Genomic DNA, 23,876 nt, shown 5'->3' on the forward strand with positions numbered 1-23,876 from the left:
CTCTGGGGCTGCTGTGGGGGATAGAAGATGCCAAGGAACTGGCTCTGGGGATACCAGGGAGAGGGGCTGCCAAAGAGCTGGCTCTGGGGATGCTGGTTCCAGGGAAGGGGTGATGGTGGCCTGCGGAACAGCATTGCCACTGCCAGGCATGTTTTACTGCACACCCTGTTCAGGCTCCACCCAGGAGCCCAAAATTTGCTGCCCTCTCCTAGTAACACCTGAGGTGATGCAGGGTGGGGCCAGGCTGGCTCAGTCCCAGGCATGTGTCCAGAGTGAAGGGCCCAGCCCGGCCACAAGGGGGTGTTAGTGCAGAGTGGGGGGGATCATGCAGAAAAGTACTAATCCTGACCAGCAATTCAACTTCAGGTCTCAGTATCAGACCTGGTAAGGCCCATCCTCCACCGCCTTTGACCCACCCGACTGCAGCACCTAAATCCTCTTCCCCAATCTCCTCCCTCTGCTAGAGTCTCTGCTCCCCAACCACTTTTATCCCACACCCCTAAACTGCACCTCCTGCAGCCTCCATACCAGCCGCTGATACAATTTGGTAAAATTTCAGGAAATATTCAGTAAATTTTTTAGACTTCACCTTCTTCCCCTTCTAACCCCCCACCCCCGAGCTTGAGACCCCATGTGACTCTGGTCACTGAGCCAAGTAATACTTGAATAAACACAAAGTGTCTCTGGGAAGAGTACCCCACACACTAGTGCCAAGTGACAGAAGCAAGAATTGAAAGGTAGAAATGAGCGAGAGGAACAGAGGGGAATGTTAGTTAATACGGCACATAGGGGAGTGCAAATCGTAGCGTTGATATTTTCCTGACAACCAAAGTTCTGGAACTGGATGTGATGACAATAAAGTCAGATTTTTTTTTTAATTAGTAGAGATTTAAGTAGCCTCACAGAGCAGGGAGTTGGGGGTGTGTGTGTGAAAAATTCCCCCTCCCCCCCCCAAAAAAAAAGTTGGTATGAAAGGAACACTCTTTGCCTTGTTAACACTTCCCAAATTCTTAGTTTATCAGTTTATTTTTACTGATCATCTGAGCAGGGTGGGAAATGGTCTCTTGATTTTTATTTGTATGTACATAATGATATCTTGGAACACTGTTACAAATATTTTAGAGACTGGCTACAAATACTGTAGAGCAGGGGTCCCCAACCCCCGGGCCGCGGACCGGTACCGGTCCATGGCCTGTTAGGAACCCAGGCCGCGAACCGAGCGCACAGCAGGACATGAGCGGTGAGTGCACAGCAGGACGTGAGCGGCTAGGACATGAGCGGTGAGTGAGCTAGCAAAGCTTCATCTGTGTTTAGAGCCGTTCCCCGTCGCTCGCATTACTGCCTCAGCTCCGCCTTCTGTCAGATGTTAGATTCTCATAGGAGCGCGAACCCTAGTGTAAACTGCGCATGCGATGGAGGGAGTTTTGCACTCCTTATGAGAATCTAATGCCTGATGATCTGAGGTGGAGCTGAGGCCATGATGCTAGTGCTGGGGAGCGGCTGCAAAAACAGATTACATTAGCAGAGGTTTCACTGCACAGAGACCATAATAAATCAATCGCTTGCAGACTAATATCAGAACCCTATCAGTGAGTGGCAAGTGACAATTAAGCTGCATCTGGTGGCAGGCTTTATAGTGGCAAGTGAGTTGATGTACTTCAAATATACAGCTGCATCTGGTGGCAGGCTTTAAGTCAGAACCCGACACCTATATTAGTCCGCACGTGGCCCGCCCATTATTTTATTTACCACTTCCGTCCATGCCTCTTTCCCGCACAGTTTTGGTAAGCCCACAAGCTAACCCTGGCCAAAATGAGTAAAAAAAACCAAATGTCGCTGCAAAGCTTCTTTGAAAAGGGGGAAAGACCCAATGATGAGACAGCAGAAGACTCTAAGACGGCCAACAAAAAGAAAGCTGCATTTAAAAGAAAATACCAAGAGTCCTACTTAAATTACAGGTTCATTGCAACAGGTGACTCACATTCTCCACGCCCGCTTTGTATAATATGTGGCGACCGGCTATCCAATGAAGCCATGAAACCTTCAAAACTGCTTCGCCACATGGAGACCAAGCACCCTGCATTAAAAGACAAGCCTTTGGAGTTTTTCAAAAGAAAAAAACGTGAACACGAAGAACAGAAGCAATTACTGAAGGCCACCACTTCATCAAATGTGTCTGCACTGAAAGCATCATTCTTAGTGGCTAACCGCATTGCTAAAGCTAAGAAGCCCTTTACTATTGGTGAAGAGTTGATCCTGCCTGCTGCTAAGGACATTTGTCGTGAACTTTTAGGAGAGGCTGTAGTTCAAAAGCTGGCATGTGTTCCTCTTTCAGCTAGCACCATAACTAGACGAATTGATGAAATAGCAGAGGATATTGAGGCACAATTGTTAGAGAGGGTGAATGAGTCACCGTGGTATGCAATCCAGGTTGACGAGTCTACCGATGTTGACAACAAGGCAACAATGCTTGTTTTTGTGCGATATATTTTTCAGGAGGATGTGCATGAGGATATGTTATGTGCACTTTTGTTGCCAACCAACACCACAGCTGCAGAACTATTCAAGTCTTTGAATGATTACATGTCAGGAAAACTGAATTGGTCATTTTGTGTCTCTATATGCATGGACGGAGCAGCTGCCATGACTGGACGGCTTTCTGGTTTCACTGCTCGGGTCAAGGAGGTCGCTTCTGAATGTGAGTCTATGCACTGTATCATCCATAGAGAAATGCTAGCTAGCCGAAAAATGTCATCTGAACTTAACAAAGTTTTGCAGGATGTGATTAAAATTATCAACCACATTAAAGTACACGCCCTTAACTCACGTCTGTTCGCGCAGCTCTGTGAGGAGATGGACGCAGAGCACACACGTCTTCTCTTATACACAGAAGTGAGATGGCTTTCTAAAGGTAGATCACTGGCCAGAGTTTTTGAGTTACGAGAGCCGCTCCAGAGATTTCTTTTAGAAAAACAGTCACCACGGGCAGCACATTTCAGTGACACAGAATGGGTCATAAAACTTGCTTACTTGTGTGACATATTCAACCTGCTCAACGAACTCAATCTGTCACTTCAGGGGAGAACGACAACTGTGTTCAAGTCGGCAGATAAAGTGGCTGCATTCAAAGCCAAACTAGAATTATGGGGGCGACGAGTGAACATTGGGATTTTTGACATGTTTCAAACATTAGCAGAGATTTTGAAAGAGACTGAGCCAGGGCCTTCTTTTTCCCAGCTGGTGCATGATCACCTATCTCAGCTTTCAAAAGAGTTTGAGCATTACTTCCCAACCACAAAAGACCCCCGAACTGGGAAGGAATGGATCCACTACCCATTTGTGAATAAGCCAGGTGAATCGACTTTATCCGTGCTAGAAGAGGATCAACTGCTTGAGATCACAAATGACGGTGGCCTTAAAAGTATGTTTGAGACGACTTCAAATCTCCATACGTTCTGGATTAAAGTCAAGGCGGAATATCCTGAGATTTCCACAAAAGCACTGAAAAGCTTACTTCCATTTTCAACATCCTATCTTTGTGAAGCAGGGTTTTCTGCAGTGACAGCAACCAAAACGAGATTACGGAGTAGACTGGACACAAGCAACACACTTCGGGTGTCACTGTCTCCCATCACCCCCAGATGGGACCGTCTAGTTGCAGGAAAACAAGCTCAGGGCTCCCACTAATTCTGCATTATGGTCAGTTGTATAATTATTTCATTATATATTACAATAATAATAGAAATAAAAGTACAAAAATAAATGTAATGCGCTTGAATCGTCCCAAAACCATCCCACAGGTCCGCGGAATTTTTTTTTTCTACGAAACCGGTCCCTGGTGCCAAAAAGGTTGGGGACCGCTGATCTAGAGAACTGTACTTCAGCAATGGTATTTGTATAAGTCTTCCAGCAACAAGGTGTATGCAGAACTCTATCTTGGGTATGGAAAGTTGAAGGCCAAAAGTCTAAGTACAAGGTGACTGTGATGAGATATTCACAACTGTCCCTGGTGGCCAGGGGCGGCAGGTTTGTATAATTTTTGGTGCTGCCCAGAACAGGTCCAAGCCTTGCCCCCACACACCTGCCTTGTAAGCCCATATATTTTTTAAAAAAATGCAAAAATGTGAGGGCTCTGGGTGGGGCTGGTGATGAGGGGTTTGGGGTGTGGGTGGGGCTCAGGCAGAGGGTTGGGGATGATGATTCATGATGCAGGAGGGGGCTCAGAGCTGGGGCTGAGGGGTTTGGGGTGTGGGAGGGGCTCAGGGTTAGGGCAGAGGGTTGGGGCATGGGGGGGGTTAGAGCTCTGGCTGGGGTGTGGGCTTTGGGGTGGGGCAGGGCTTGGGATTAGGAGTTTGGGGTGCAGGAAGGCTGCCCCGGGGCTGGGGCCAGAGAGGAGGACTCCCCCTCTCCACTCCCCGGCAACACACTCACCTCGCACCACTGTCACTGCATGTGCTCCTAGGGCCCCCTCAGGTCCAGGAAGCCCCCTCGCCTCCCCTGTGGTGGGTGCCGAGGGGAGGGGGGGGCTGCCATCACATATGCATCTTCTCCCCTGCTGCTGCCCCTCACTCACTCACGCCTGTCACCCCAATTGGGGTATGGGCCGCCAACCACAGATCTCCAGAGTCCTCTATCCTGGGCCATTCGCTCTAGCTGGTTCCAGGTATAGCCCATTTTTTTGCTATCAGCCTGAAGGTCGCATCGCCAGGTATTTCTTGGACGGCCTCTTTTCCGCTTGCCTTGGGGGTTCCACCGCAGTGCCTGTCTGGTGATGTTGGTTGGCTGCTTGCGTAGTGTATGTCCTATCCAGCCCCACCTTCTCCTAATTTCTTCCTCTGCTGGGAGTTGATGGGTCCTCTCCAAGAGGTGGATGTCCTCTCCAAGAGGCTGCTGCCCCTCACTGTAGCCTTACTGGGGGTGAGGGATGGGGCAGGAGTGGTGACTGCCGGGGGGGGGGCTGTGCTGGTGGAGGGTCCCACTGGAAAAGGGAAGGGTCTGAGGCAGAAGGGCAAGGTCAGGGTCAGCCTGCCCTGGCACTAGTGGTTGGGGGGCACTAGGACCCCATGGTGGCAGTTGATGCCGGGAGCCAGCAGAGCAGAGGGGGCAGCAAGTGGGGGGCCAGGGGACACTCAGGGAAGGCGTGCAGGGGAGGGGCAGGCAGGGCCAGAGGAGAGACCCAGCTCCAAGCACTGGTGGGGCTAGGTCCCCAGGCCCTGAATATTGCAGGAGCCTGGGCACCAAGGACCCATATAACTCGCCGCCCCTGCTGGTGGCTAGGTGACTATGTGGCCAGTTAACCACTTAAATTGCACCGCGTGGAGATCCAGGCCTAACTGAAGAAGAAACCCAGCTGGGAAAGAGTAGGCTGGAGTATAAAGTCAGGAACTTTGCAGCAGAAGTGGGGTGCAGGAAGAGAGTCTGCAGTTACTCTCTGGGAGCACAGAGCAGGGGAGGTGAAAACCCAAGAGAAAGAATAAACCCTGGGATTCTAGCCCTGGAAGAAGAGTCAACCACAAAGGAGCTGTGGTAAAAGAATGCCTGAGAGGGCTAGGTAGGAAGAAGCCCAGGGAAACACCATCAAAGGGTAGGACTGTGTGAACCTTGGCTGCTTGTTATAGGGTTTTTGGGCTGGAATCCAATGAAGAGAGCAGTCCTGGGTTCCTCTACCAGCCACGGGGAAGTGGCACAGGAGCTTTGGAGATGCCAACTGAGCAGCTGGTCCAAAGGGACTTTGTTACTGCAGAAAGGGAGGACTTATAGTGACCTGGCCAAAGGGCTGAGTCATGAAAAGGGAGCACCCTGAGTCGTGAAGAGAGAGAGAAGGATCACAGCTTGAATAACCAATGAAAGAGGGCACCAGACCGGGTGAGAACTGATCCCTAAGGAGATGCCACCTGCAGTGAGTGAACCCCATCACAGTGACATGTAAGGATTGAGGCAAGTTCTGTTGCTCATATAGAAACAAGGTGTCTTGTGACAACAGGAACAGGTGCCTCCAAACAAATTCAACCCCCACAAAAAACCTGTGGTTTATTATGCTGCAAATATCTTACAGGCAGCAGACAACAATAAAACAACACTGGGAAGAAATGGCCTTAAAAGAAAAATACAGCTGTATGTCATCAGCAGGCAGAGAGAGAGCCTCATTATACAAATGGCTCAAATCCCAGAGCATCAGCATAGAGCTCAGACACAGTGTTGAGCTGAGAATGAACCCCAGTGGAATGCTACGAATTCCTGGGGAACTTCCAGGTCTCTGTTTACGGACAGAAGATGAGAAATTGCTCACCGAGCAGAGATACGCGTCTGTTGAAAATTTAGGCAGTAATTTGAATACCTCCAAACAAGGAGAACCTGCAGAGCTGTGGGATATTATATTATCCTATCCAACTGGGAAACTCCACCCATGAAAAAGATTTGGATAAAGATCACTTAATATAAAACCTTTGGTGGGCACGAAGATGAAGAAAAATAGGAAGTATCTATTGAGAAAACAGATTATTTGAATGCCACAAATTTTTAAAAATATGACCCAGAAAACTCAAAAATATTAAGATACTCAAACTATATATTCCCTAAAATATTTTCTTAAAGCTCTTTTTATTTAAAATCCTGCTACCTGATAAAAGATTTAGAGGTGTCTGTCTGATGATTGGTAGTTAAACATTATTTAGAAACTATCTATCTTCAGTTTTTGAAATAACATTCTAGTCCAATTTTCCCTGAAGGTATTTTCCATCCAGAAATGGGTAACAGGACCCCATCTCTACCATGACCAAGCTCAGCCACTGCTGACTGTGGAAAGCCAAATCCAAACCAGAGCCAAAAAATGCCAAAATTTCCAATTGACCCAGTCATCAATACCATATATGTCTATTATTGCTGATATAAGTTCTCTGTGGGTCCCAGCCTGCATTAAATGCTTCCTGAAAGATATCAGGATCAGTGGGAGTTGCAGGCACTCAGTCTTTCTCAGGATCCAGTCTCTAAAGAGAGGAGCAACATTTTCTGCTTAAAGGACCTTTGTTTTCCTGTTAGTCAATCTGGTGATTTTGCTGTCTAGATCTGCCCTGACTCTGTTAGAGTCCCAAGAATGAATGTCATAGATATTCTTGGATCCCAGGACTAATCATACTGTATTAAGGTCTGATCCCAAAGTAGCTGGGTGTCCTCAGGTGCCATTGAAATCACTAGGTGTTGCAGGCGCTCAAGACCTGCAGGATCAAGCCCTTCACTTTGAACAACTTTAGGGTGCACAAGTGCCCTATAGGAGAAGCTGAATTTCTCTGAACTCATCTTAGTCCACAATTATGGACTTACAGGTAGTAGATATGCCTTCCTCTGCCAGCTGATATTGCTTCATCCAAGATGACAGTTGGATGATTTAACCACAACGTACGTAAGTTTCTCTGAAAACAAATGCTCTCAGTCTTTTTAAGTGATATTTTGCAATCATGAGGAGAAACTTAATTTCACTTCATTTCCAAACACGTCAGGCGCTCATTCACAAGAAAAGCTGATAACAAAAGGATATCAAATCTGAAAGGGAATGGCTGAGCTGTTACCTTGGCAGAAAAAACAATTTTGCAATACTTATGTCAAAGTCTTGGCACAATGTCCAAAAAGTAGGTCTGTTGTGGTAAAATACACTGTGTTGCTATGCTGGTTTGCACTGGCTTGTTTTGTGTTGGACGAAATGTATGTATGAGGACTTTAAAGGCTAAACTTTGTTAAAAAATACTTCTATAGCAAAGACATCCCTGCTGAAGAAACAGGTGGCTGTGGATGCTTAAGCCTCACTGTGGGCCAGATCCAAAGCCCACTGAAGTCAGTGAGGCTCTGTCCATTGATTTCAAAGGGCTTTGGACCAGGGTCTGTATGCACAATTATGGATCTGGAGCACACAGCTGCAGAGTTTGTGCATGTAGTTTATTTCATTGGGTGTGCACCTGTTGCAGCATGGTCATGTCTCTTAGGAGCAGAGATCGTCTCACCTTTATTTAGCATCTTGCAAACTAAAACCACCCCTTGGGGCCAAAGAGCAAAACCACAATAAATAGCTTTTCACAGCCAGAGTTCAAACAAATAAAATGAAACAGGTTTACCATATCCCGACAGTCTTTCCAGTAATAGCCTTTAACCAGAGTCTTTCACTGGTATCTTGTCTGTCTATTTCACTTTTAGTTCAGCTCCTAGGGCAACAACATCCTCTTTCTTTTCCTTTCATACAGTGATTTCCTGATGGGGAATCAGCATCAGCTAATTACAGCCCTATTTCCCAATGGTAGTTTCTCTGCTATTCTTTCAGTGACTGCAGACATCTCTCACTCATTGTTCAAGAACAAAGTTTTAACTTCAATTTATAGGGATTTTATGAATATTGTTACAGAAGGTTAAGTGCTTATAGTTTTTTTAAGATAGATTCCTAAAAGGCAAATTGCAGAAAACCTTACTTTGCAAGGGGAAAATGTTTCGTAGCTGGTAAATATATTGAATCCTTTACACGAAGACCATTCTTCTTTGGTATTGTAAAGGGGCTTTAAGTGAACTGAGAATCAGGCCCTCAGGCAATGTTACCAACTCTAATTTTATTGTGTGTCTTGCAATATTTGGTATTTTTCTTAAAGCTCCAACTGCTGGAGGCATGTGATTAGGTGAGAATCTCATCTTTCATTTAAAAACCAGGATGCTGCTAGCCCCCGTGGTTATGGAGAAAAGCCTGAAAACCTGAAGCAAGTTCACCTAATGGCTCAGAAACCTGTAGGCAAATAAAATGCACCCAATATGTGTTTGTCTTAAAAACCATGACTAAAAAAAAATTCCATGATTTTTGTGCCCAAATGAATACCTGGGGCAGGCAATGCCTGGGGTTGGCGGTACCATTGCAATATCTGCAGGAAACTAAGCTTTTAACAGACAATTGCTGCAAATTTAATAATTATTATAAACACAGTGCTCAACATTTGTAAACAAATACAATTCTTCGATTTTAAGCTCTTTTTGAGTACACAGTACATATCATTACAGGGCCTGATCCTGGCCAGATCCTTGGTGGGAGGGGGTGATACTGTAACAAAAATTACAGGTTGAGCTGATAGCACTGTCTATGATAAAGGTTGCCTAACAGTTTCCATTACAAGATCCTGTTTTCAGTTACTTATAATTTTGCAAGACTTTTAAAAAAAGGCTTTACCAGAAACAACTCTGCTGTTTCTCAGAGTCAGACTAGGGAAAAACATGTTTTGCCCATGTTGAAAAATGCTTTCAGCTGTTTACTTGAGAATCTCTAGCATTTCCATGCTTTTGTAGCAGGAACTTGAAATTTGTCCAGGCGATTGCCCTGGTGTCAGGAATGTGCCTGAAGGTGGTCTTCGTTCAGAGCCAGAACAGTAAGAAAGGGATTCTGGACATTTTTCAGTAAATTAGCTTCACCATATGCAGGCATCAGTTTTTTAATGGTCCTTTCCTTTTGTATAAAACGGTTCTGGAAGATTTAAGACAGTCCAGAAATAAACCAGAGTCTTCAGGAGCTAGGTGGTTGTTCTCAGACTTATTCATGCTTCTTAAAATGGAGACATTCTTATTGGCTACATACCTTCCAGAATTCCCTAATCCAAATTTAACTAGGGCTGGTCATGAACTTTTCAACAAAACTTTTTCTTTAGAAAAATGCCAGTTTGTCGAAACCAAAAGTGTTTTCAGGAAGGGTTGGTTTTGACAAATTTCCCATTTTATAAAATGTTGAGAAAAAAATCATCTAAATGCCCTGTTTTGGAATTTTCAAAGCAAAAAAAGTCAAAATAAGTTAACTTTTCATTTAGAAATGTTATTTATAGAAAAAAATGTTAAAATCAAAATGTACCATTTGGATTGACCCAATTAGAATTTTGTTTCTTATGTGTAGTTTGCAAAAATTTGAGATTCTGACTTCTGGGTCCAAATGAGGACAGGAAATATTGCTGAAAACTCAAATTCTCACAGGCTGGGAAAAACATTTCCCATCCAGGTCTAGATTTAACACATTCCTTGCAGCGACTATAACGCTAGGATACATGGGAAAGGAATATTAAAAGAATATTAAGGAGACTGAAAAATTTACTTGTCACACAAAATGCAACGTGTTGTTTCATTCGCATAGGCCTTTTGTAGCTGGGCTAGCTCTTTTATCTGAATGAAGGGCATTACATTTATTAGAACAAAACTTCTACCTTGAAGCCACTGCCACCATTCACTTCTTTCCAGGCCATTTTGAGTTTGGTTCTGCCCTCCTGTGTGTTGGCTACCCCTTCAATGTTATTGTCATCCCTAAAGAAACATTTAAGAAAGAAAAGACAGAAGCAGTTACAGAGGATGCAAAGAGGTTCTTTGTTTTTTTAATTTTAGTTGGCCAAGAAGCTTCTGGAAAACTATAAAGCATCTGGGCTTGAGAGAAAATTAAAAGGCGTCATCCTGAAAGACAGATAGATGCACAAACATTATGACAGAAGCAGCTCCATGGGTCATCTAGTAGTCTTCCATGGATCAGTGGTTGTTGGACCACAGTTTTAGACTCACTGAGCTGGATGGCTGCAATACTTTTTGGTAACCTGTAGAGTGTTTACACTTCACAGTCTTGACAACTATTGGGAAAGAAGGTCAGGATGACTGTATGTAGAACCTGCTGATCAGAACGACTCTCTTCAGACATGAGAACAAACCCCAGAGTTTATGACTTGCTCAGAAATGCTTGGCACTTACGTAATGCCAACACTAGAAAGTAGCTCTTTAAAGTTCTTGAGGAACGTGATATGTGGTTGCTTTATAGTGTCAAATGTTTCTTGGTATAGGATCAGAGGGGTAGCCGTGTTGGTCTGGTTCTGTGTAGCAGGGTGGACCCCTGCTCCTTCCCTGAAGGGGTTAAAAACAGCCCTGGGAAGGGGCTGTAGCAGGAGAAAACAGCCTTTAAAGCTGGGCTGATTGGGGAAGTGGCTGCAGCTGGGCCACACCCCAATCAGGCCACAGCTGGCCCTATAAAAGGCCAGGGAAGCTAGAAGCCAACACAGTCTCTCTCTGCCTTCAGAGAGAGAAAGGCCTGGCTGCAGGGAGCTAGACCGGGTACCTGAGTGGAGCAGGGCTGGGGACAGGCTGAGGAGCTGGGGAGCTCCAGCCTGGAAAGCCCCAGGCTGTGGCCTAGCATTGGGCTAACAGGTACTGGGGGTTGCAGAGGGCAGCCCAGGGGTAGGCCAAGGCAGCAGATCCAAACCCTCCTTGCCAGTGATGAGTTGGCTGATACTGCAGTCTGCCCCAGGACGTGGGGCTAGACAATGACTGGCAGTAGCCATACACTGAGGCAAGGTGGGGATAGAGGGTGGGGGTTCCCTGAGAAGGGGAAGCCCTGAGAGAAAGGGGTTACTGCTAGGGGGCAGCACCCCATGTAAGAGGGCACCAGGTCCAGGGAGGGACACGGGGGCCTGAGGACAGGTGGATCCCCAGCCTGCAGAGGGCGCTCCAGCGCTGGAACGAGCTAATTCCTGGAGTCACCAGCAGGAGGTGCCGCAGGGGTGAGTCCGACCCGTTACAATCTGTAAAAGCAGCAAAGAGTCTTGTGGCACCTTATAGACTAACAGACGTTTTGGAGCATGAGCTTTCATGGGTGAATACCCACTTCGTCGGATGCATGTAGTGGAAATTTCCAGGGGCAGGTATATATAAGCAATTAAGAAGCAGGCTAGAGAAAACGAGGTTAGTTCAATCAGGGAGGATGAGGCCCTCTTCTAGCAGCTGAGGTGTGAAAACCAAGAGAGGAGAAACTGGTTTTGTAGTTGGCAAGCCATTCACAGTCTTTGCTGGCATATGCCCATTTATCCATATGCCCATTTATCCATATGTCCATTTATCCTTTTCCGTAGAGACTGTCCAGTTTGGCTGATGTACCCTCTGCCATGTACATCAGCCAAACTGGACAGTCTCTACGGAAAAGGATAAATGGACACAAATCAGATATTAGGAATGGCAATATACAAAAACCTGTAGGAGAACACTTCAACCTCCCTGGCCACACAATAGCAGATCTTAAGGTGGCCATCCTGCAGCAAAAAAACTTCAGGACCAGACTTCAAAGAGAAACTGCTGAGCTTCAGTTCATCTGCAAATTTGACACCATCAGCTCAGGATTAAACAAAGACTGTGAATGGCTTGCCAACTACAGAACCAGTTTCTCCTCTCTTGGTTTTCACACCTCAGCTGCTAGAAGAGGGCCTCATCCTCCCTGATTGAACTAACCTTGTTATCTCTAGCCTGCTTCTTGCTTGCATATATACACCTGCCCCTGGAAATTTCCACTACTTGCATCCGACGAAGTGGGTATTCACTCACGAAAGCTCATGCTCCAAAACGTCTGTTAGTCTATAAGGTGCCACAAGACTCTTTGCTGCTTTGGTATAGGATATATCAGTTGGCAAAATGAAAAGCCATAATAGCCCCCTCCCACAGTTACTCCCCACACAGCAGTATTGTTAGTACTGGACAACAACTCCTTCAGTTTGTCATTATTTTGTCATTATCGTGTCAAGTTTATTTGCCAACATAGTGGTTTTGGCTTTGATTTAGATTAGGGTTACCATTATCATTTTGTTCTCCAAGGCTTACAGCCTGATTGTAAGAAGTGCATCTACAACTTGCATTGAAGTCAATCTTCTGAAAATCAGACCCTCACGTCATTGTGTGCATCACATTGTGCTGTCATGCCTTTATGTTATGATGCAAAGTGAGGGAGAGCTGGGTGATCATATTCACTAAATTATTTGTTGTGATTAAGTCCCTTTTTCTGATTGTTAAATGTGTGCCAACAGTGATTTTTTTGAATCTCTTTGTAAGTGATTGACAAATCCTTTGCACAAAATTTTCCCATCTTAGAGTAATTGTTCAGAGCGGCTAGTCATAATTCATTATTCCCTATTTGAACTGGTGCCCTAAGTCACATTGTAATGTTTTAGTTCCCTGGGGGGACTGAAGAAGAGAAATTGGTCTTATTACTTCTAATGTAATAAGATGCTGTAGGTCCTAAAAGAGACGCTGGGTATTTTAAAAAAGCTGTCTTTGCTACTCCAGACAGGCAACTAGCAGCAGCAGGAGGGAGAAGAAAATACAGTATGTGTTTAACAATTGTGAACAATGACATCTTGGGCATGTGATTAGTCTTCTGTTGATAAACTGGTGCAACTTGTCTCATATCAGCAGGTGGCAGGGCTGGCCTTACCATGAGGCGAACTGCAGCGATCACCTCAGGTGCCAGACTGTGCAGGGGCACCACTAGGACCCAGAGTGTAGAAAATTGTGTGTGCTGCTGGTGCATATGTATTCTCTCTGTTCTAGATGCACAGAGATGGTGGAGTGCTGTGCTGGAGGAAGGAGGGCACAAGAGACATAACAGGCAGGCAGGAGAAAAGGTGAGAGGGAATAACAGAAAGCAGCAGGAACTGAAGGGAGAGAGAGGAGGAGACTTATGTACCTCTAGCACCCCCAGGAGCCTGGACTGATTAACACCAGCTTCTCAGGGAGCTTCCTGTTTCCTGCTGCTCCCCTGAACCCACTTGAGGAAAATAGGCAGTCAACTGAAGTGGTAGGGCCAGTTAGGCCCTTAAGATGCTGATATCTTCCCTCACTCAGGCCCTGCTACCAGCCTGCTTATTTGTCCCCTTCAATTGAGTGAGAGTCACTATAGCTGGCACAGAACAGCAGTCATGAGTGAAAGAAGAAAACGCCCCTCTGGGGCAGCATTCAGAAAAAGAAAGAAAGCAAAGGAAGCTTTTCTATCTAAGCAGGAAGGAGCTCTCCTGAGATACATAGACACAGATGTTCACGGTGAGCCTGGTGGCCCCAGTGAGGATGTGAGTGGTAAGGAGATGCCTAATCTTCCAGTTAGTCAGAGTGCCGGTGACCAGGCAGCTACTGCAGCATCCATATCTCCATCTCAAATGGATGTAACCATGCACATTCCTGAAGAAAAGTGTAGATCAGAGAAGAGTGTGGTGGAGGCATAAGAAACAGCTGCTGCTGAGTTTAGTTCCTTAAGTCCAGATGATCCATGACTGTGGACCCACTTGAGCAGTAGCCTGAGGGACTTCCTTGTATTGAATGGGCCACAGCAAGTGAAAAACTTCATGTTCCCCAAAGACAATGAAAACAGAAGTTTCCATCCAACACATTACTGGTGTGAAATCCCCAGGGGTGACAAAGTGAGGCTTATGTACTCAAACCCAGAATGCTGCATACTGTTTTTGTTGCAAACTCTTCCAGTCCAATGTTCCAGCCACATTGGGTTCTACAGGAACAATGGGCTGGAAAAATCTGGCTAGAAATCTGGACGCCATGAGAAGGCAGCAAATCACCAGAGAGCATTCCATAGGTGGAAAGAGCTTAAGATGAGACAGGTTAAAGGCCACCATAGATGATTAGCATCAAGAGAAGATTGCATCAGAGTCTCTTTACTGTCAAAATGTTCTGAAAAGGCTCATTGCCATTGTGAGAATGCTTGCTACCCAAAACCTAGCACTGCGTGGCACTTCAGATAGCTGTATGTGCCAAACAATGGAAACTTCCTTAAAATTGTGGAGCTGATGGCTGAGTTTGATGCTGTACTCCAGGAGCATCTAAGAAGAGTCACCACCCAAGAAATGTTCACACACCACTACCTTGGAAAAAACAATTCAAAATGAGATCATATTGTTACTAGCAACAAAAGTCAAACAGAAGATTGTGGCAGATCTGAAGTCAGCAAGATATTACTCTGTTATTCTGGACTGCACACCTGACATCAGCCATACAGAACAAATTGCATTAATGGTGTGTTTTGTAACACTAACAGAATCTAGAGAAAATGTCCCTGCAATGGTGACTGTCAGAGAGCATTTTCTAGAATTTGTTGACATTGATGATACTACAGTAGCTGGTATGACAAATGTGCTTCTTAAAAAGCTGGAAGATATGGAAATTGCGATAGCTGACATGAGAGGTCAGGGCTACGATAATGGTGCCAACATAAGAGGAAAGAATACAGGAGTGCAGACACGGATCCAAGAGTTAAACCCTCAAGCTTTTTTTTTTTCCCCCATGCAGTTCTCGTTGATTGAACTTGGTGGTCAGTGATGCAGCATCAGCTTCTAGTGAGGCTGCTGAATTTTTTAATGTAATTCAAAGCATCTATGTATTTTTCTCTGCATCAACTCATCGATGGCAAATTTTGAAGCAACATCTGGGAACATCCTCCTGACACTGAAACCACTGAGTGCCACATGATGGGAAAGTCGAGTGGAGGCGATAAAGCCTATTAAACACCACATTGGGAAGATAGATGATGCCATAGTTGCCATTATGGAGGATAATACTATGACAGGAACTGTTTGAGGGAGAACAGTGGCAGAGGGAAATGGAATCACCAGAAACATACATAACTTCAAATTTCTGTGTGGCTTAGTGTTGTGGCATGACATACTGTTTGAAATAAATGTTATAAGCAAGAGACTCCAAGGTGTTGACCTTGATATATCTGGAGCAATGGAACAACCGGACAAAGCAAAGTCATACCTACAGTCTTACCAGTCAAATGAGGGATTAGTCATTGAAGAAGAAGATATTTTGGTTATGAGGCACGGGATAATCCCATAAGAGACCCCAAATAACAATTCAAAGTTGAATTCTTTAACCAGGTGCTAGATTGTGCAATACAGTCAGTTGAACGTTTCATGCATCTCAAGGAACACAGCAGTATATTTGGGATGTTATATGATATTCCAAAACTCCTCACTATACCTGAAGAAGACCTACACCAGCAACGCATGGCATTAGAGACAGTGTTGACACATGATGACATGCATGATATTGACGCAAGTGATTTAGGCGATGAACTGAAAGCCCTTTCAAGATACATTTGCAGAATCAACTCCAAAGGCTGTTCTGGAATATATATGCACAAATAAGATGACCACCCTTTTTCCAGTGGCTGCTGAGAGCAGCTGGGCCATTTCTACTTGGAACTGTCGATTCTGCTCATATTCAACCAGCTGGGCTTCCTGCAGGCACTGTTTGGTGGCCAGCAAGAAACGCCTCCTGGAACTGGTGATTCCTTTCATTCTCCGCCTGCTGTTGATTCACTGTCAGTTAGAGTATCTCCTCCATGCCCTTCTCAATGGAAGGTGTTCAGGTCAGTCCCTGTTCAGATGCCACGTGTAAAAGGATTGGAAACTGTCTGATAGCTTCCTCCTCCTCCTGGACCAGGCTTTGCTCTTGCTGAGCCAGCTCACTCCCTGGGGTAATTCTGCCTGAGCGCTCTCAGGGAATCCAGGGGAAACAGTTTGATTTTAAGCTTGATGAACAAACAAATCAAAACCTCCCTGACTCTTCCTTCAAAAGTCTGTGCAGGCCCAGTAGTCCCTTCCCCAAGTCTGTCCCTCACACCAGTAACTTCAGCAACCCAGAATTTCCAGGCTTATACCTCAGGCATAAAGGACTTCACACAGTCTCCCTTCTGTCCATTTGGTTTCTGAAGCAATTCCCTCTTTTCAGTAGCTCCAGTAGCAGTCCATTGGGAGCGTGGCCCCTCAGCTTTCTGCAGGGTGTACAGTCTCCCCCCCCCCTCCATTTCCTGTTGCCCTCTTTTATACAGTCAGCTAATCGAGTTACAGCTCTCTCAGGTGCAGCAGGTGGGGCTAATCAGTCAATTGCAGGCCTCTGACCCCAGAGGAATGGTATGACTTGTACCTTCACAGTGTTTGTTTAAAGAAAAAGTTTAAACTTTAAAAATCTTCATTTACTCATACATTTGATAAGATTCAAAGTTATTGTAGCATATGCACCAAAAAAGTCCCTAGTAATGGCTGACACCTTATCAAAGAGCTCTATTGATCACTCAGATTTTCTGGAGGCTCTGGATAATATAGCAGCCCAAGCGTGTGCCATTTTTATTGGCCTCTTAGTCTCACCACAGAAATTAGAACTGATTAAAACAGCCACTAGTGCTGATATGCAACTGCAACTGGACCCAAGTTTAGAAGCATGGCTGTCCCAGTTACTTAGCAGGACCTCATATCTGGTCCATGACTTCTATTATTTTACAATTAGATGAATCTCTTTGAAACTGAAGGTCCAATTACTTCTGGGAATGACATTGTAGCTCCACTGTCCTTGCAGGATATTTTAGAAAGGATACATCAGGATAACAGGGTTTTCTAGAAATGCCATGAGTAAGCTGGAATGTCAGTGGGATGCTCCGGCACAGAGTAAGACCTACAATCAAGCAAGTTGTACAGAATAACCACAAATACACAACTCAAAGAAATGTTCATATCAAAAGTTGTACCTAGTAAGATTTACAGCAGAATAGCACTAGACCTGTGGCAAGAAAAGGTAAATAACTATCTGCTCCCAGTGGCTATCTTTCTAAATTTGTAGAAATTCTGCTTCTCACAAGACTCAAACGTCAATAGGTCACAGGAAGTTAAAAGACATCTTTTCTAGTTTTGTCTTTTGTCAGAAATAATCACTGACAATGCTCATTACTTTGCCAGGGCTGACTTCCAAGCTTCTGGGATGAAATTTCAAGGAACTTACTTCCAGTCCCCCACCTTCAAGAGAATAGACCCCTCAGGGAGCACAGTATAGGTAACTAATAAAACTCTACAGCTAACAAAATTGATTATCTCTACTGAGCTGTAGGGCAACCCCATTCTTCAGTCCCAGGAGTAAGCCTGACTCAGCTGCTTATGGGTCAATGGATCAGTATAACACTGCTAACTTTTGAGTAAATATTCATTATAAGTCATGCTGCGTAAAGAATGTGAGACTGAGATGTCAAATCTAAGAGGTCTCAGGCTCTCTTCTTTATTTACCAGCATGCAGCCTAAAGCTTACACAAGAGCTTAAAACAAAGCTTAAACCAGGAGACCCAATCTTGACCAAATTGAATGAGTAAAAATATTGGATAACACCAGATGCAGTCACGGGATACAGCTGCACCTCAAGGTAGTTAGTCATTTTCACCTGCTTCCAAATTGTGTTGAATTGTCTTGTGGCCCCAGTAGTAATAATACTCCCTTTGGGAAGACAAAAACAGTCCTGTTGTGAAGAGCCCTAACTTGGAATTTGATAACTGGAAAATTAACTGGCTAAACCTCAAAGTTAGAAGATGACCCAGATCTGAATGTCTGGCAGAGAGTCTGGATCTATAATTTGTTAAATATTAAATTTCAATGCAATTATTTAAACAGAAAAAGAAAAGCCAGAAGCCATTTGGTCAAACAATTTTTGAGTTTTAGCCAAAAAAAAAGGTCTCAGCAGTATTTGGCCAACAAATTTCAGTTTTGGGTTGCTGAAAACCAAGATAGTTTTGGTTTTAAAAAACCAAACAAATAACCCTTTCCATTCTACTCTACTGGGGTTTCCAGGTGCTACCATAATATACACAATACACACAATAATTAACAACGGTACAGCCTGACATTTCCCTCCTGTTGAGCTAAGCAGTATTGGACCACTGAGCAGCCCTACGGCATGTAGGTGAACTTTGGCTTACTGGGAGTTTTGGTTAACTGAAGTTTGTGAAATTGGGGTTTCCCTGTCTATAGTAGATATAGAGCAATGTTGTTTCCCTACATTTCATACTCAGGTCAAATTATTCCTGGTACTTTCCTTAGTCCCGGGGAAGTGTTGCCCTTGTTCTAATTAATACTGACCTTTTTTATTAATACAAAGTGATCTTAGCATTGTGATCTTAGCATTGTGTCTTGTTATTTTCTAGCTTTTGCTTCCTTCCTTACAAAGTAAGATACTTTTTTACTGTATAGGGAGTGTAACTTTTTTCAAGATGATGTGTGTGATGGAGGATAGCTCCATGATGTGGCGCAGGGGTTGTTTTTTAGAGGAAAACTCAATTACATTCTCTGAAGTCAGAAAGTCTTAAAGAAAATTATTAAGAACTCATTCCCTGAGATCCCCTGGATGTTAATATATTATATTGTCATGCTTTCTCTTCCTCTCTAAAAACAGTGTTTCCTCAGATTACTCAAAGCATAAAAAAGATGTAATTACTGCTCATACAGCTTTGTAGAATTTCTTCTGGTACGCATGTAGTGCACTATAGAAATCCACTGGAGAGCCATTCACAAAGCATACTGGGCTTTTAGTATTTATGTTAAATTTGATGTCCTCTTACCAGTAACACAAATGTAATGCAGGCAGAGATTAGAACAGAAGCCTTGAAATAGAGCCAATACTTAAATATATTTTCTTCTGAATTTGAGCAGGCTGATAATTATGTCTTTTTCAACTGTATTTATTTTGTTTACTGATGTGATAAGTTTAGTTGCACTGTTAATAGAGATATTGGACTCTAGTATTTCCCTCCCCCATATATTCCTATTATTTGTATTTAATTTATAATTTTCACTTGTGTAGGGAGGCAAAAGCTCCCTTCATGCACATGACTTATTGAGCACTGGATAAATTCTAAGGTCTCTGGGCCTGATTCTTATCTCATACTGGTGTTACAGCTCTGCATGACACCATTCACTTTAATGGAGTTACTCCTGATTAACAAGGAATTTTTGCACCCAAGGCAAAGGCCGGCTCCAGGCTATTTGGCGGCAATTCGGCGGCAGGTCCCTGAGTCCCTGTCGGAGGGAAGGACCTGCCACCGAATTGCCGCCACCGCTTCATTCATTTTTCGGCAGCAATTCGGCGGTGGGTCCCTGAGTCCCTCTTGGAGACGCAATACAGTTACTCTAGCTGAGGAGCATGTGAGAATGTGTAACTTGAATGGTGTAGACATGGATCCACGGAAAAATTAAAATCTCCAGTACAATGGGTACAGGACAAATTAAGTGTGTTTAATCATAATGGTGACACTGGGGTGCTGAGGAGTTATTATGGTATTTATAAATATAATCTGAGATGGTTTAGGCAAATTAATCTTAAATTCATTTCCAAAATTAGGCAAAACACAGCAACAGAAAAGGTGGCAAAAGACATTTGGCAAATATTTGTTATGAGGAAAAGTCAGCTAAAGCTTTGAGTCATTTTGAAATGGAATGTATGACCCAATAATTGAAAGCTACACTGTAGAAGCCGTTGATAGCAATACATTATACTAACAAAATTATTATTAGTGGGTGAAGTTGAGAAAGTATCCAATATCTACACATTTAATTTCAGGGATTATTATTTACACATGATCTATTACCCCAGTGCAAAGTACAGTTGTCAGGATCACAGAGATGATTTAGGATTTTTCAGTCCCAAATTCTTTTGTTTCTCCAAATTATGGTTTCATCCAGTCCCCAAGATCACAGTATACTCTTCCTATACAGTCATCCCAAATGCACTGGAGGAAATGCAGGAGCACTGAATTATAACTTGGTTTCTAATCAGAGGTTCAGCAACCTCTTTGTTCTTAAATGGGAAGTTTTACAAGAGCTCTAATGAAGGATCCATATCTATGGTCTTGTCTTAAAGAAGATATTAGACAGACTAAAAAGAGGGTGTGGTAATGACACTGATATATTCAAGTTATTTGAACCTGTTTAATTATAATATTTTCATAATTTCTAGTAAGCCAACGCAAGTTAGGCTCTTACTCCCTAAAAACACTTAGGCCTGATTCACATTTACACAGAAGGCCTTTTACACAGCTCTGTCACTGTGTAAAAAAAAAAAAAAAAAAAAAAAAAAAAGCCTGAAAATGGGAGTGGCCCATTTCACTGCTAGAGTGATATTAAAGGGGCTCAGTGTCAATGAAAACCAGGTTTTTGTATGTTCTGAGACATAATAATGTAAAAATTAGGGTGTTTGCTATCTATATACAATAAAGCCAGATTTGGAAACCTTCTTATTTAAAAATGCCCTATGGAGCAGGCACCATTATTTGCAGCTAAAATAAGAAAAAGGGAATAATTTCTGTCTTGCTTTTATGAACAAAACATCCTGTTTTTTTTTTTCAGCAAATTGAACAGAGCTGTGGTCTCTCTCTCACACACACACACACACACACACACACACACACACACACACACACACACACACACACACACACTTTGCCCAGTCTTACAATCTCATATAATACATGATATATAACCGAATATTTTTTCTCTTTAGAAATAGTTTCTATCAACAGCAAACTTTAAACATATTATAATGTATTAAATTCTCTCTCTCTCTTCCCTAGATTAATTTAGGGCCTTCAATGTGATTAACAGTGAGGAAAGGCCAAATATTATCTGTAAAATTAAAGATGTAGGCATACAATGAATATAGAATTAAAACTTCCAGTGGCTCAATAAGAGGCAAAATATAGACAGTGAGGGTAATTAATCACTGGAACAATTTACCAAAGAATGTGATGCATTCTCTGTCACTGAAATCTTTAAATTGAGATTAAAGGTCTTTCTAAAAATATGCTCTACTTTAATCCGAAGTTATGGACTTGATGCAGGATTTACTGGGTGAGGTTCTGTGGGCTGAGTTATTATTCAGGAGGTCAGATTAGGTTATCGTGATGGTCCTTGTGGCCTTAAAATTTACAAATCCACAATTAACGCAATGGGCCACAGTGTTACTCTAGTTTTACAGTGGATCAGTTCCGTGAATTTTCATTTATCCAATTCTATGCACTCTAATTGGCTGTGAGTGTCTGATCCCTAGAGCCTCCTAACTGCTCCACACCCGCAAATCATAGGAGCACTGCCTCCTCAACTCTTGAGTTCCTATGTGCTTCTGTCTGGCAGCTGCTCCCAAACGCCTGCTCCCCATATAGAAAACCACTGCTGATAAAATTTGCGGATGATGCAAAGACTGGTGGGGTTATAAATAACGAGCACAGGGCATTTATACAGAGCACTCTAGATCGCTTGGTAAGATGGGCCTATTCAAATCAAATATGTGTAAATACAACTAAATACAAGGTCATACATTTGGAACAAGGAACACAAGCCAAACCTACAGAATGGGGGCTTTTTTTCTGGAAACCCAGTGACTCTGAAAAAGATTTAGGAGTTATAGTGGACAAGCAACTCAGCATGAGCTCCCAGTGCAGCGCTGTAGCAAAAAGGGATAATGCAATAGATAGACTCAGGAGTAGGAGCAGAGAGAAAATGCCTTACAGTGAGAGATTTAAAAAGAACAAAAAGATTGAGAGGTGAGTTAATTACAATGTATAAGTACCTTTATGGGGAGGAAATACCAGGAAATAAAGGGGTCTTCAGAGAAAGGCCTAACAAGAACCAAGGGGTAGAAGCTGAAGCCAGAAAAATTCAAACTAAAAATAAGGCACACATTTTTAACAGTGAGGGTGATTAACCATTGGAGGAAACAGTGGATTCTCCAGCTCTTGACATCTTCAAATCAAGACTGGTTGCTTTTCTAGAAGATATGCTTTAGCCAAACACAAGTTACTGGGCTCCATACAGGGGCAATCAGATGAAATTATGTGGCCTATAGGAGGTCAGATGATGATCTAATGGGCTCCCAAAGGTTTCTGTAATGGCCTCCCAGTGCTCTCTGTACTGGGCTCAGTGTAGGGATAACTTGGTGTAATTTTTGGCCTCTTAGATGGGAAGTCCTAGTTGATAATCTAATGGTCTCCTTGCTCAGGGAGTTTTTCCATCCTGTGCTATGGAAACTATATGGAAGATAGTGCCAACAGGGTTAATAGAATCTTTTACACATCCCTGAAGATGTGAGGCAGTATCTCCTGGCCTACTGTATCCCACCTTTGGCTTGCTCATCACAGGGCCTCAACCCAACTGCACTGAAGTGGAAGGAGGCATCTGTGGCATGAATGGGAAGGGGCAGCATTACATGGAGCCACTGCTTCCTCCAGTTTCAATCCCCCTGCCCTGAATTCTACAATGGTTGGTTCTTCTCTGCACTTGTTAGCTGTAGGGAGAACATGGGCCTTAAAGTCCAGGAAACTAACTGACCTTAACTCCAGTGGGAGATACAACATCCTAAAAGTGGAGCACAGATAAAATATATGCCTGACAGATCTTTAATTTGAAGAGTTACTATATAGCCTTCAAACCAGTGTTGAACAATCTTATCACTTGTACATATACTCTGTGTACCAGTACAGATCCAATTTTTAATAAGTGAAATATGAATATATCATGAATATGAATATATATGAAGATGGGCCACACCAGAACCTTGTATCAAATCCCTCTAAACTTAGAGGCTTGGGGATAAAGTGAGACCTGGATCAAAAATCTCCTGCTATAGGGTTTGAAAAACTCAGCCAAAGCATTTGCTAAGCCAGCTACCACTTTTCATTGTGCAAAGTTTTAATGTGACCAACAAAATTTTTCAAAATTCAACCTCACCCTATTTTTACCCATGACTCTCTCCAAACAAACACTAATTCTTGCCAAATCCATCATTTGGCAATTATAGATTTGAGTGTTAGGTATGCCCTGTGTATATATTTATTATTAATGGGGCCAGCTATCTTCACTCACACCAGTTGTGTACTGAACGCCTAATAATAACAAGTTTTATACTGACCTAAGTGGAGTTACTTCTGATTTACACCACTGCAAAGAGGAGAATCAGGCCCAATATTTTTCATTCTGACATTTTTAGGAATTTTCACAGCATTCCTCCATAGAACATTCCATTCTTCTCCTTTTGTTTTGATGTTTAGGTCATGTTCTCTCTAGTGATTAATGATTGGATCTTGTGGTCCGTTTATCTAGTTTATCTCTCAGAAACACATATCCATTCATTATAGACTGTAGAATTAAATACCATTGGGACTCTGTTCTGCTTAATTTCATTCTGCTGGTATTCATTTATTTCTACTAGTATCTTTCACTTCTTTAAAAAGGGACTTTAATGACAAATATATGGATGCT

The 23,876-nt window shown here is 43.3% G+C and overlaps 1 long non-coding RNA gene across 3 annotated transcripts in view; it reads right to left on the reverse strand.

The window, feature by feature from the left end:
* LOC120380353 overlaps positions 1-23,588 on the reverse strand; it is a 53,251-nt gene extending 29,663 nt beyond the window's left edge. For all 3 annotated transcript variants that reach the window (XR_005587735.1, XR_005587734.1, XR_005587733.1), the window contains exons 1-3: positions 23,527-23,588; positions 17,130-17,262; positions 10,209-10,305 (exon numbers count right to left, since the gene is read on the reverse strand). This is a non-coding gene — a long non-coding RNA (uncharacterized LOC120380353). The remainder of the gene's footprint in view (positions 1-10,208; positions 10,306-17,129; positions 17,263-23,526) is intronic.
* Positions 23,589-23,876: the final 288 nt, after the last annotated feature.

The sequence above is a fragment of the Mauremys reevesii genome, linkage group 1 (assembly GCF_016161935.1).
Source record: "Mauremys reevesii isolate NIE-2019 linkage group 1, ASM1616193v1, whole genome shotgun sequence".
NCBI classification, from domain to species: domain Eukaryota; kingdom Metazoa; phylum Chordata; order Testudines; family Geoemydidae; genus Mauremys; species Mauremys reevesii.